Consider the following 14325-nt stretch of genomic DNA (forward strand, 5'->3'; position numbering starts at 1 on the left):
ATAATTATATAATATATAATATATATTATAATTATATAATTATATAATTATATAATATATAATATAATATATATAATATAATATATAATATATATTATATTATATTATATATATATAAAATATTTATATATAATATATTTATATATAATATAATATTTAAATATATTTATATATAATATATCATATATTATATTATATATAAATATATTATAATATATAATATATATATTATATATATTATATAATATAATATATATTATATAATATATATAATATATATTATATATAAATATATAATATAATATAATATATATTATGTTATTTAAATATAATATAATATATATTATATTATATATAAATATACATAATATATATTATATTATATATAAATATACATAATATATATTATATTATATATAAATATACATAATATATTATATTATATATAAATATACATAATATATTATATTATATTAAATATACATAATATATATTAAATATACATAATATAATATATATTATGTATATTTAATATAATATATAATATATATTTATATATAATATAATATATAATATATATTATATATAATATAATATATAATATATATTATATATTATATAATATATAATATATATTATATATTATATAATATATATAATATATTATATATTATATATATAAACATTTTTAAAGACCTATATGAAGGAAGTGGGACCATGTATCTCAGTGACCTTTGTCCTCTCTTAATATGGTTAGAGCCAGACCTAAATTCTGTGAGGGATCAACTGTCCTCCAACCCTCTTCACCTCGGGCAACACACTCACTGGAGTAGAGGAATGAGGAGAGTCCCACCGGCCAGCCCCACGTCTTGTCACATGTCCTCATTACCACTGTCACCAGCCCAATGTTAGGTTTCCACAGTAAACAGGACAGACTTCTGTCACTTCAGCAGCAGAGGCTCCATCCACAGGGTTACTCCTCATGGCTGCTCTGCTTCATTCAACTCTGAGAGCAGTATTTTTACCCTCAGCGTCCAACACCTTCCAGGCTGCCAAAAGCAAATGGGATCACATGTGTTTACAACTCTCCAGTGCCTTGCCAGAACTCAGCAGGTAAAATGCAGACTCTGTATTATATACCCTGCAGAGACCTGTTCACTCTGCCCAGTGTTCCTTACTACCCTCATCTAAGTCCACTCCCCTCTCACACTCACTCTGCTACACAGGCCTCCCCACAGCCCAAATGGGCCACGCTACTTCCCACCTCAGGGCCTTTGCACATGCTGCTCCCATTGCCTGGGAGTCTCTCCCACCCTAGCTTTCTCCTATTCACACTTCAGGCTGCCATTTAAAGGTAATTTCTCACAAGGGATTTCTGTGCCCCCTCGCATCTAAATTATATTCCCAATGTTGTTCTCTGGGATGCTGGACTTTGCTTCATGAAGGCCACTTGAGTAAAAGTACTTGACTAAAAGAGAGAAACGCAAATAATGCCAATGGTACAGTGCTTGGAACATAGTAAATCCTCAATCTAGGTACCAGACTCCTATTAACTTGGCTCCCTGGTGTTATCCTCTTTGGTAGCTGAGGAGAGGAGAGAGGAAATGACTCACCTGACTTCCTGTCAACAGTGAAGGCTCGGGCACTGAAATTCAGGCAGAGCTCCTGATTCTTGTCCCAGTGTCCCTCCCTGCAGATCCACAGTCACCAAATGCCTAGTGTTTCTGGAGCTCCAAGAAGATCCCAGACTCTTAAATCATGGGAACACGTGAATTGAAACTAATTGGACCCACAAAGCCACAAAGACCACAGGGAAGGTACAACCATTCAATAGGAAAGTGTGCACTTTTTTCCTACCTGTTTTTATCAGACAACTCATTCTATAACATTCTGTCTCACAGAAATGGCCTTGAATCTGTTACATAAGTACATGAGCGTGTTTATTTTTTCTTCTCCTTTTAACATTCCCAAAATGCTAAGACATAGCGATGATCTTGAGGTTAAAAATAAAATCTCTCTTTAAAAAAGATAGAATGGGAAGGAAACAGACAAATGCTGTCTTTCTATATGTTCTAGATATTCTATTTGGTATCAGGATTTCCTTTTACAGATTATAAGACTGAGTTTCAGAGAGGTTAAGCACAGGTTCCAGGGTAACACAGCTTCTAAGAGAAACAGCTGCTATCTCAATCCCCATGTGCTTGACTAAAAGGCCTGTGTTTGGAACCAGGCACTCAACCTCCTCTTTAGATGAACAAGGTAGACCAATGAGACCTTCCATACACAATTGGTTAGGTTGTGACCTGGCATACATATAGACTTTGCAGAACATTTTGGTCATATCTAGCAGACTGTACCTATTTGATAACACCTCAAATGGACCCACAGATATATATATATATGGCATATGTATACAAGGAGATTTGTACAAAATGACCTCTGTACCACTCTTTTTTAAAAACTTTTTTATTATGGAAAATTTCAAATATATACAAAAGCAGAGAAAATAGTCTATTAAATACCCATTTCTCATCACCTAATTCCAAGAATTATCAATTCATAGTCATATACTCCACATTTTCCCACCTCCACCATTTTGAAGCAAATAATATATTTTCATCCATAAGTATTTCAGTATGAATATCTAAAAGATGAGAGCTCTTTTTAACATAAGCACAATACCATTGTCACACCTAGAAAAAATTTGATAGTAACTCATTAATATCAAATATCAATATTGATTGTTGCACAAATGCTTTTTGTACAGTTGGTTTGTTCCAATTATGGTCCAAACAAGGTCCCCATATTGCACTTGGTTGATATGTTTCTTAAGTGTCACAGACATGTTGAGCAAAAGAAAGTTGAACTCACGGAAACAGAGAGTAGAAGGATGGTTACCAGAGGCTGGATAAGGTAGTGGAAGGATGAAGGGGAAGGAGGATGGTTAACGGGCACAAAAAGTCGTCAGAATGAATAAGACCTAGTATTTGATAGCACAATAGGGAGATTATAGTCAATAGTAATTTTATTATACATTTTAAAATAACTAAGAGTATAATTGGATTGTTTGTAACACAAGGGATAAATGCTTGAGGGAATGGATACTTCATGTTCTGTGATGTGATTATTTCACATTGCATAACTGTACCAAAACATCTCATGTACTCCATAAATATATACACCTACTAGGCACTCGCAGAAATTAAAAATTTTAAATTAAAAAAAACACAAAAGAAGCCAAGCACAAAAAAGGGAATACTGTATAATCCCACTGGTATGTTTAAAAACAGGTAAAATTAATATTTGTGCACCACTCTTTTTAATAGCACAAATCTGAAAACAATTGAAATGTCCATCAACAGATTATTCTGGATAAATCATACTACAATCATACAATGGAATACAATATACCAGTAAAAATGAATGGACTAAAGCTTCAGCAATTAGAATGTAGATAAATTTCAGAAACAATATTTGGTGAAAATTGCAAGTTACACAATGATACCTAGTTAAACCTGTGTACATATACCTGTAAAATATTTCCTATGAGGCTTTATTAAATTATAGATGTTTAGGATCTACTCTGGACTTACTGAATCTCAACTTGATATTTTATCGGTATATATTACTACTGAATTCTTAATATACTCATGGTATATTATGTACATTGTGTGTTCCTGAATTATTAAATCCAAATATTTTTCCTTTATAAAAATTATGTTCATCTGCTTTTTTGTAAATCAGATGTAATATTCACTGTCTTCATTGAAAATCTGTATAATGACTATCTTTATATACATTGTGTTTAAAACTTTGTGGATTAACTTTATTACCTTTGTGTCACAGAAATAACCAAATTTTCTGTCAATTGCATTATTCTTGTTATAGACACATCAGTTCTTTCACTTCAGAAAATTACCATCAATAAATTAACCACAGCCCCATTTTAAGCCTGTCATCCACAAATAGTTTTTGTTTTATTCTGAAGCTTGCCAGAAGACTCTGCAATCAGTCACAGGCTGGAGTTTGTCTGCTCAAGAAAGGAGGACTGTCTCAGAGCCCTGCGGAAATGGATGTCAACACTAAGCAGGGTGATAGATTTGCTCAGTAAAGAAACAATTAGCCCTTATCCGATTCAGAGAGTTTATTATTCACATACATATTTTTTTAATGAGTAGCAAATTGTCCCCTGCATTGGGCAAAATAAAAGGGGCCAAATGACTGCAACATGCGTGAGAGGACATCCTGTTCCTAAGAAGTCAGTGCTGTACTACAGCCACAGTTTTTTAAATTTAATTTTTATTTATAATTGGCACATGATAATTGTATATATTTATGGGCTACAATGTGATGTTTCGATGCATGTATAAATAGTATAATGATCAAATTGGGGTAGTCAGTTACAGTTAGGCAGGAAGAATAAGCTTGGTGTTCTATTAGACAGTAGGATGACTTGTAGCAAATAACAATGTATTGCATAGTTCAAGATTACTAACAGAGTAGGTTGTGAATGTCGCCACCACAAAAAAAAATGATAAATGCAGCTAAAAAGTTTTACAGCCTGCAGCTGTAACCCAAAGGAGTAGGGCAGAATGACTCACACCTCATCAGAATCCAAGAGGCAATAAGAAACTCTCATGATAGTCTCCTGCTAGATAGGGAGGCAAGTGAGAAATGGTGTGGTTAACAGCTGCCCAGAGACTTGCCATGCTGTCATGCTCAAGCAAGACCAAAAAGGTATTATTCCAAGATTTAGACGAGCAGGGGTTCAAATTTTGCCTACATGGCCTGTGTCAATACATGCAAAGATGTTAGGGTGCTGGAAAGGAGCTGTATCCCTCCCCCCAAAACTATGCTATGTATTTTAGTCTTTTGACACATGAAAGGTACTGGCTGCTTCTTCTTTTTTTTTTTTTTTTTTTTTGAGATGGGGGTCTTGCTCTGTCACCCAGGCTGGAGTGCAGTGTTGTGATCATAGCTCACTGCAGCCTCTAATTCCTGGGCTCAAGCAATCCTCCTGCCTCAGGCTCCCAAGTAGCTGGAACTGCAGGTGTGCACCACAATGCCGGGCTGAGGTGTTTTTGTTGTTCTTGTTGTCGTTGTTGGTTGGTTGGTTGTTTTTTGCAGAGATGGAGGTCTATTTTGGCCAGGCTGGTCTCTAATTCCTGGCCTCAAGCAATCCTCTCACCTGAGCCTCCCTAACTGCTGGGATTACAGGCATGAGCCACTGCACCTGACTAACTTCTGAAGTCACTGCTTCAGCAACTTAAAAACCATACCAATAGACTGAGGATTTCCAGAATTTTTTTAATTGAGAAGCAGATGGATTCATGAGACTGCCAACCCCAAATCCATCAGAACAAGAGTTTGTCATATATGACTGAATTATCTGATGAGGGATTATTGTAGTTTTTTTTAATATTGCTGATGTTGTTCTATGTTCTGGATATATAATGCAGCCTTGTCTTTCTTACATATCTGTAACCCATAACAATTTAGTTGACTTGGCATTTGTAAACTGAAACAAAATATTTGCAAATTATCTTTTTCTCTCTGATACCCCCACCCTCTGTAGAATTTGCAAATTCAAATTAGGTATTCTACTTTTCATGGTAATATAGTGATCTATACAGGTTCAATAAGAACTTGTTCTCCTTTAACCAGGATATATTAATAATTGGCAAATTTGGTTACGCAAATAAGGCCTTGTCCGAAATATCATATTTGAGAATGATGCTCACTTAATCAAGTATAACCAGCTACAGTTAGAGAATTAAGATTTAAACTAGAGAGCCCACTGAGGAAAACCAACTTAGTACCTGGCTTTCAGGGTCCCAGCCTTATAGGTGAGAAACGAAGGCCAGGACCTCTGAGATAGCTTGATAACCTCAAGAAGAAAGAATTGGCCCAAATTATATATAGTGCAGTTGAAATCCAGTGAGAAAAGTTTCTTGAGTTTCCTTCATAGCCTCAGGATGAGCAAATAATAAGAGGCTTTTAAAAATCCAATGTGAAAAGCCCACAGCTAACATCAAATTCAATGGTGAAAGCCTGAAAGCTTTTCCTTTAAGATCAGGAACAAGACACCTGCATTCAAAATAATATTGGAAGTTCTAGACAAAGCAATTACATGAAGAAAAAGAAGCATTCAAATTATAAAGAAAGTAAAATTATTTCTGTTCACAGGTGACATTACCTAGTTTGTAGAAAAATTTAAGGATTCCACAAAAGAACTGTTCAAACTAATAAATTCAGCAATGTTGTAGGATACAAAACCAACAATAAAAATCAGTTGCATTTTTACACACTGACAGTGAACAACCCAAAAAGAAAATTAAGAAAACAATTCCATTTGCAATAGCATTAAAAAAGAATATAATAATTAGGAATAAACTTAACTAAGGAGGCAAAAGACATCTGCACTGAGAACTACAAAATGTTGATGAAAGAAAATTTAAAAGACAGAAATAAATGGAAATGCATTCTGTGTTCATGGATTGAAAGACTTAGTATTGTTAAGATGTTAATACTAACCAAAGTGATCTATAGATTCAATCCCTATCAAAATCCCAATGATGCAATGATGTTTTTTGCAGGAATAGAAAAATGCATCCTAAAATTCATATAGAATCTCAAGGGATACTGAATAACTAAAACAATCTTGAGAAAGAACAAAGTTGGAGGTCTCACACTACCAGATTTTAAAACTTACCAAAAATCTACAGTAATCAAAATAGTATGGTACTGGCATTAAAGACAGATAAATAAACTAATGAGATAGAATAGACAGCCTAGAAATAAACTCTCACTTATATGATAATTGATTTTTGACAAGGGTGCCAAGACCATTCCATGAGGGAAAGGACAGTCTTTTTAGTGAATATGTGAGGAAAACTGAATATCCACATGCCAAAGAATGAAGTTAGATACTTCCCTTACACCATATACAAAAATAAACTCAAAATAGATCAAAGCCCTAAATGTAAATCTAAAACTATCAAACTCTTAGAAGAAAACATAGGGGGGAACCTTCATGACATTAGTTTGGGCAATGATTTCTTGGATAACAAAAGCACAGGCAACAAAAAATAGATAAATTGGATTTTATCAAAATAAACTTCTGTGCATCAAAGGACACTAACAACATGGTGAAAATGCAATCCATGCAATGGGAGAAAATATTTGCAAATCATATATCTCATAAGGGACTAATATTTAGAATATATAAATAACTCCTACAACTCAACAATAAAAAAATCGAATTAAAAACTTGGCAAAGGACCTGAATGATTATTACTCCAAAGGAGATATATAGATTGCCAATAAGTACACGAAAAGATGCTCAACATCACTAATTAGTAAGGAAATGCAAATAAAACCACACAATGAGATACCACTTCACATCCATTAGGATGGCTATTATACAAGAAAAAAAAACAGAAAATAAGAAGTATTGGCAAGGATGCAGAGAAACTGGAACCCTTGTGCATTGTTGATGGAAATGTAAAATGGTACAGCCACTGTGGAAAACAGCATGGCAATTCCTCAAAAAATTAAACATACAATTAATATATGATCCATCAATTCCACTTGTAGTAGATACCCAAAAGAACTGAAAGCAGGAGCTTGAATAGATATTGTATGCCAGTGGTCAATAACAGCATTATTCACAATAGCCAAAAGATGGAAACAACCCAAGTGTCCACCAAGGGATGAATAAATAAATAAAATGTGATACAGACATACAATGGAATATTATTCAGCCTTAGAAAGGAATAAAATTCTGATACATGCTATAACATGGATGAACCTTGAAGACATTATGCTAAGTGATATAAGTCAGACACAAAAAACAAATATTGTATGATTCCATTTATATGGGGTACCTAGAGTAGTCAAATTCATAGAGACAGAAAGTAGAATGGTGGTTACCAGGGACTGGGTTTTGGGGGGAATGGGAGGTTGTCGTTTAATGGGTACAGCTTCAGTTTGGGAAGATGAAAAAGTCTGGAGACAGATGGTGACAATGGTTGCACAACAATGTGAATATATTTCATGTCACTAAACTGTACATCAAAAATGATTTATGCGGTAAATTTTATGTTTTTTATATATATATATATATAAATACGGTAAAAAAGTCCAATGTGATCATTATGAAAACTCTTAGCAATGAATACTAAAGAAGGACTATATAGTAAATTAGGATTTCTGCTGTACCTGTGTAAATAAACAAGCCAAATCTAATGAGTTCAGCCTCATTTTGTGGTCAAGAATAACCATACTTTGAAATTAATGTTTATCAAAAATAGAAAAACTATAGGAAAAATGTTCTTCAAAGGAAAATTGTGTGTTATTTATAGTACACCCTTCTGGGTTGTTTGATTCTGATTCTATGGGAGCAATTTTATAGCTCTGTACGCTTTTAGTTACTTAAAGAAATGGAAATAATTCCAGTCTATAAATATGCAAATGAATTTTGTATGGTGAGGGTGTGGAAAAGAATGGCCTTCCTCTCTTGTGGCAAAACCTCTGAGAAAGAGGCTATTTTCAGTTTAAAAATAATGAAGCTTTAAAATTTCATGTAGTCATATCTGTTAATATTTATTATATTAAATAGTAAAACAGAAATTGTTAATATATTTATATTAATTCATTTTAAACTTACAATAAAATATCCATTACACTCTGTAAACCTACATTGTAAATTTATATGAAAAATATGTTTTCTAAAACAAGTCATAAGGAGATGGACTTTTTATTTGAAAATCTCTTTAATATTTATTCTAACAGAAGTCTGTTGAATTCTTACATATGTTCCTGCAATTAATCTGTTGGATATAATATTTAAGGTATCTCTGGAAAATTTCAGCATATATTTGTGAGGGAATGAGAATGAAAAATATAGATAACATCTTACAGGTCCCGTGAATGGCTGACCTACAAAAATAACTAAAAGAACTGATTCGTTGGTAAAGTGGTATAATGCAACATTATTAAGTATAACCCACTATTTTATTTTTTAAACAAATTGGACCATAGATACGTTAAACTAAAATTGATAATATCTAGTTTGTTGTAAAAAAAAGTTTTAAAATTAGCAGGACATCACACTTCAAGAACTAAAGTAGATTCAATGTTACTGGAATATGGTTCTTACCTTTGGTTTTGAATACAGTGTGCTTGTGTATATTCCCAGACAGCATCAGGCTCGGGTGGTCTGGATCTCTCTGGAGGTGATAGTGGAGCAGTCAGTGTAGCAACCAGGCAGCCAGCCTTGGTGGTGATGTGCTCAAAGATGTCGATAAGAAAATGATTTATGATGCCCAAGGAATTTAATGTAGTGCTGATATCAGGATGAAATTGCTTCAGAACCCTGTAAACATAGATGTAAATATAGACAGTTACTCAACTGTCTCCATAGCATCTCTTTTCACATCTTCCCCTTCTGTGTTTTGGAAATGACTTTCTTAAAGCCCTTTTTGTTAAAGTCAGAATCAGAAGAATGCTCAGCCATGACAGACATTGTTTTCAGTACCTTGAAATGAAAAAGACAGTGGTTGGTGACAGGGCGGTGCCCATGTATAGGCCCTGTATTCAAATGAAGGACTGGGTACACACACAATTTCTAATTAGATGAAATGTAATTCGAGGAAACCCTGCCAATAAACCACACAATGGCAAATGTGATTGGATAGTTCTATGTGGCACAGTCCAATGAGAAGGCATGAAACGGTCAGGCTGACTGAAAGCTTCCAGTAGGCTCCACCAAGAGCACTTTGAAGACACCATCTACAGCAGCTAAATTGTAGCAATTTCAGCTTCAACTTGTTGAGTGATTCTGATCTCCATAACCCGGTCCGTGATGCCAGAGGAATGATGCTGGCCACGTTCAGGCCGTTTGTCCACTAGCCCAGAATCTAATGTCACCTTGGGCTAAGCCACTGTGGCTTGAGCAGGAATCCTCCCACATGGGAGGGGAGCTCGTGGAAAACAAGAGACCTGGCTAACAAACCACTGCCTCCAATTCTTATCAAAAACCCCAGTGACTCAAGGAAAGATGACAAAACTATGGTCTCCAAACAACACACAAAAAAACAGGAATATTTATTAAAATGTAAAATATTCATGAGCAATAAACAATTTAAAAATAGTTTTCTTGACAATATTTAGGTCCTAGAAACATACTTTAAACTGTATAATTTGTGGATAAATATCAGGGTTCTTGGCTGAAAAAAGTTACTAAACTAAACATCTAACTAAACTCCTTAGGGAGAAAAGGGAAATAATGTAGGAAATACTATTCAATGGAAAGGATATCTCTTTCAGATATCTATGATAATACAACTGAAAATATTGAATGAATGTATAAATTTGTGGAAAATATAAATGACAGAAACTAAACCCACTCTCCTCCCCACAAAAGAGATTTAAGGACTAAGAAGAATGGAAGAAATCGAGGTCACCAGTGAGCTACCATCCCAAAAGGCCAGGCTTCCAAAAGTATTTCATGTCAAACCACTAAGGAACAGGTGTTTTTTTCTCTTAATGGAACGGTGTCAGATTATGAAGGGAAAAAATATCATTTTGATGTAAAGAAAATAGGCTAAAAAGAGTTCTGACCAGTGACATTTATAAACAAGAATATAAAATCCTACATAAAATATTAGCAATTACATCTGGCATCATAGTTAATGATGAACAAAAAGGGACAAAGCAGGATTCATCCAAAAATACAAAGATGTTCCAGTAAAATACAAGTATGATTCACTTTATGATGTTAAAGGAAAAAAGGGTAATCTTCAGTTAATCTTAGTACATGATTTAACTTCCTTTGCTAATATAATGAGTTATACAATGTTTGTTTCATGGTAAAATACTAGCATTACCATCATTAGAGTCAGGATTCAGAAAAATTGAGCCCTCTCATCAAGACTATTATTTATCATGATCTGGTGTATTTAAAAAAATCTTATAAAAGGACTTGAAAAAGGATTTTACTGCAGAGGAGACCTGGAAAAACTACAACAAAATCATCTGCAAGCAAACTGCCCAAAGAGGTACCACATGATTGACTTACACATTTGGGACAACATTTTGGGAAACCAAGGCTCTTTTCAGAGCCATGTGTGGCTTGAAAAAAAGGCTTTCTCTTTCAGAGAAAGAGCTGTGGACATATTTGTAAAAAAACATTTCATTAAGTCACTTAATTTATATCATGCTGCTTCAAAATGCCAATGTCCATCAGTATGCCATACAAATGTTTTACCAAAATTATTCTAGCATATTGGTCTCATACACATTGTATTATGGAAAAAGACATTTTTAATATATCAAATCCATGAGGACAGTTACGGCGTTTTTGCCATTTTCCTCTTGTAAATTCAGAAAGTAAATAGAAACATTAGTGAAAGAACATTAAAAATGCATTATAATTTGACTGAGAGTGCAGGAGTGATTGAGACAGATGAATCTGGTAAGTAGAGAAAAAAAAACAGGGCTTGATGCTGAAAGGTTAGATGGGGCAATGAGATTGATTATTAACCTGGTGGGTGCATGACGAACAAGGAGACTGGGCAAGAGTGCTCTAATTCTGTGTTAAAAAAAAAAAAAGACTAAGGGAAACAGCTTTAACTGCTGTAAATAACGTACTATAAGCAGGACTCCTGGGGAAACAGTGTTACTGGAATGAAAATATCACAAGCTTTTTTTGAATTCATGTTAATACATAATGAAAACAAACAAAAAGCACAGAAATATATATCAAAAATTTCAAGAAACAATCCAATCCCCTTACCAAGCTCTCTGGACTCTGAAATTTGTATTCTATTTCATTGAGGTTTATTCAATTCTGTTCTTTCCCAGTCAAAAGTCTTTTTAAAAATCATAAATCCTAATGAGCTGCAATTATGCATGACTCGGATGATGTGAGCATTCAGTGAGTACAGCTCATATCCCACTCTCTGCTGGGTCAGCCAATGTAGGACCTGCAGCCCCTGAGCTATTGGCCCAGAGTGTGGGGAGGTGACCCTGCTGAACCAATAAGAGCCTTCCTGGGATGTTCAGCCTTGGATGTTGAAGAGGAAACTGGTGTGGCTCTTTGCTTAGGTTTGGTAGCTTTATTGTCTAATCTTTTGCTTCCAATCATGGAGATTTAAGGACATAAATTCAGGGCTAGTAGTCGTGGACATAATTCCTGCCTCATACATCATGTTACTCCATCTGTGCTGCTAAATACCTAAGACTGGGTAATTTATAAGGAACAGAAAGTTATTTCTCACAATTCAGGAGGCACCAGCAAGTTTGATACCCGGTTGAAGGATCAGGTTCTGCTTCCAAGAAAGCATCTTGTTGCTGCATCCTCATTTGAAGGAAAGTGTAGGGACAAAAGGGGCCTAGGCAGTTCCCTCCAGCCCTTTTATAAAGTCGTTTATCCTGTTCATGAGGGCAGAGCCCTCACAGCCTAATCACCTGCTAGGGCCCCCACCTCTTAATACCATTACATTGGATATTAAGTTTCAACATGAATTTTAGAGTAGACACAAACATTCAAACCATAGCACATGGCAACTGATTAAGAAAAATAATGTGACACACACGCACACACACACACACAAGCTAAATGAATGTTATCTTATTTTTTTAACTTCCAAGCACATATGCCTGAAAATAAAACCCACCACGCCAACTTGGAAGGATGAAATCCCAGCTCCCAGTGCAGTCACCAATACAATGGGTTTGGTCCTTATTCCTGGCCCCTTACTGCCCATCTCCTCTTTGATCCTGGCCTGTTACTACTGGATAAGAGGAGAATAAGGATGGTGTGAGGAGGAGAAAGTTTGAAAAAGTAGCCACTCTTTCCCCTTATTTTGAGGGACTTTAAAAACAAATCTAGGGTCACAGGCAGGTTTTGCCCAGTCCCTGAGAAGGACATTAGGGGAACATGAGAGCACCCAGACTTCTCTTTAGTGGGTCATCAGTCCAGTCCTTGCATGCTGACCCGTGGTCCATCTGAGAGATGTGATAGGCCAGCCCTGCCCCTCATGGCTTCTACTATTACTAAGTAATACCAAAACCCATCCATAATTTAACTACCTCTGCTTCCAAGATCTTCCCACACAGAGGTAAGTGTGAACAACATCAGCCTTTGGAGGTCGAAACTAGGCAGGGACCATATGGCTTTGGGTGGACCTGATGCTTGATCAGATATTTTGTCATGCACTATAAGGAATCTTGTTTTAAGAATAAATAATATGCATAGTCATTGCACTTGTTAAAATAATTGTTAATAATGAATTCTGTCCCTTCTAGTAACTGAGAGTCCTTTCCCAGATGGAATCTTCTCACAGAACTTAAGGACCTTACCCATGGCCAGGTAAGTTTTGGGTTAGGTCTGACACCAGAACCCAGGACAATCTCCTGAATTTCACTCCAGCATCTGCTCTATCAGACATGGCATTAGACTGAGTGTTTGAGCCTGTCAGAGACTCATAGAAACTGTGCCTGTCTGCATTAACCTGCTTGCCAAGAAATACGTTAAAATAAAATCTGAATGCTATGTTGATTTGCTTGATCTCCCTCAATATTCACTTGGGTAATTAATTCAAATTAAAATGTGTAAGCACATTTTTCTCTTAACAAACTCCAACAACTGGGGATATCAGCAATCATGCTGAATTCCAGGGGCTGCTTCTGCTTTTCACTGTCTTTGAATTTCTTCTTGTGGCCTCAAAACTGAACCCATTTTCAACTCCACAGGTATGTGGTTTTGTAGACAGGAGGGTGATAGAGGGATTACAATGGAAGTATCAGTGCTATATTTGTGTTTTTATCCCATGTTGTTTGAAGCTGTAATTTGTTCATTTTCATTTCTGTGTTGTAATGCATTATAGGACTATAACACTATTCTTCTGTTGATGAACATTTGCATTGCTTTATGTTTTGTACTTAATGATCAATCTTGTTCACATCTTTTGGTGGACATAAAAACTCATTTCTGATGCATATATACCAGGAGTGCAACTGCTGAGTCAGAGCATACATGAATGTTTAACCTTAGTAAATACTGACAGTTTTCCAAAGTGCTTTTTCAATTCATAGTTCCAGCCAGAATGTATATGTGAGTTCTAGTTACTCTGTATCCTTACCAACTCTCCACATTATTTGTCTTTCAACTATTATACGCCCATTTCACAGATGGGCTAACCCCTGGGCCTAGAAGAGGTTACTTTTCTAAAGTAAATACCAAGTCTGAATTCTAGATTCTTTCCACTATGCCAGGTTATCAACTTTTAGATTATGAGTTTCCAGTGCTCAAGTATTGGT

General features: G+C 35.1%; 1 long non-coding RNA gene across 1 annotated transcript in view; it reads right to left on the bottom strand.

The window, feature by feature from the left end:
* LOC134735951 (uncharacterized) overlaps positions 1-14325 on the bottom strand; it is a 51243-nt gene that overhangs the window by 27145 nt on the left and 9773 nt on the right. The window contains exon 2 of the long non-coding RNA XR_010119555.1: positions 9161-9376. This is a non-coding gene — a long non-coding RNA (uncharacterized lncRNA). The remainder of the gene's footprint in view (positions 1-9160; positions 9377-14325) is intronic.

Source organism: Symphalangus syndactylus, chromosome X, assembly GCF_028878055.3.
Source record: "Symphalangus syndactylus isolate Jambi chromosome X, NHGRI_mSymSyn1-v2.1_pri, whole genome shotgun sequence".
Lineage (NCBI taxonomy): Eukaryota > Metazoa > Chordata > Mammalia > Primates > Hylobatidae > Symphalangus > Symphalangus syndactylus.